Source organism: Puma concolor, chromosome B1 (assembly GCF_028749965.1).
Source record: "Puma concolor isolate L17-30 chromosome B1, mPumCon1.1.hap2, whole genome shotgun sequence".
Lineage (NCBI taxonomy): Eukaryota > Metazoa > Chordata > Mammalia > Carnivora > Felidae > Puma > Puma concolor.
Window position 1 is genome coordinate 10791883 of NC_141670.1, and position 1088 is coordinate 10792970.

Sequence of the window (1088 nt, forward strand, 5' to 3'; positions counted from 1 at the left end):
CTAATTGAGTGTGGACTTTGGAGTAATACCAACTTCTGTTCCAATACAACTTATGATGTTTACTAGTTGAGTGTACTTTGTTATTTGCAATACCTCTAACTTCACTTTCACTATCTGAACTGCACATGTTAGTATCTACATCACAGAGTTATAAAGCACTCAAGGCAGTTGTATACATAAAAATATTAAGTACGTTTTCTGGCACAAAGTAGGACTTGATGGTACAATCTAACAAGACTAGTCTTTAGAATTTGTTTGACTTTATTTGCCATGCTGCCTGCCAGTAGTTTAACTACAGTAGATTTGAAAATCTCTCTGCATGTTGTTAAAGCTTGCAGTTGAGGCCACTGGCTGGCCACTGAACTCACAAGTGTAGGTAGTGTGTTACATGAGGGGCAAATCTTTGACACCACAAGGGTCTCTGGCCCAATGAGTGGAGTTTTATAGTAATTCTTGCTAAAAAAGTAAGAAAGTTAATAGTAAAGTAAAATAAAGTTTCTGATAACCTCAGTTTTCTCTAATTTTAAAAGGGGCTAACAGGGGCGCCTGGGTGGCGCAGTCGGTTAAGCGCCCGACTTCAGCCAGGTCACGATCTCGCGGTCCGTGAGTTCGAGCCCCGCGTCAGGCTCTGGGCTGATGGCTCAGAGCCTGGAGCCTGTTTCCGATTCTGTGTCTCCCTCTCTCTCTGCCCCTCCCCCGTTCATGCTCTGTCTCTCTCTGTCCCAAAAATAAATAAAAAAACGTTGAAAAAAAATTTTTTAAAAAAGGGGGCTAACAATACCTTGCAGGATCATTGGGAAGAGTAAAATGTAATCATATGTTTTATACAGTGTTGTGTGCATAGAAAGCAATAAAAAGTGGACTTGATTATCACTATGGCTGTCATTCAAAATTCTTATGTAAATTAATTTTGGAGCAAAACCGTATATACAATATATACAATATATCAAGTCAATCAAAACCTTGCAATAAATGTAGATGCTGAGATTTTTTTTTCTTTTCTTATTTTTTTTTGTTTGTTTGTTTCTTTGCTTTTTGGTGCATTTCTTCTGCGTGTTTGTTTCCTGCAGCATTCGTATTTAGACTTA

At 38.3% G+C, this 1088-nt stretch overlaps 1 non-coding gene across 1 annotated transcript; it reads left to right on the forward strand.

Moving 5' to 3' along the window:
• The first annotated feature begins 314 nt into the window (after positions 1–314).
• LOC112870083 (small nucleolar RNA SNORA62/SNORA6 family) lies at positions 315–464 on the forward strand. The gene has a single exon (XR_003224472.1). It is a non-coding gene; the product is annotated as a small nucleolar RNA SNORA62/SNORA6 family (small nucleolar RNA).
• The last annotated feature ends 624 nt before the right edge of the window (positions 465–1088 follow it).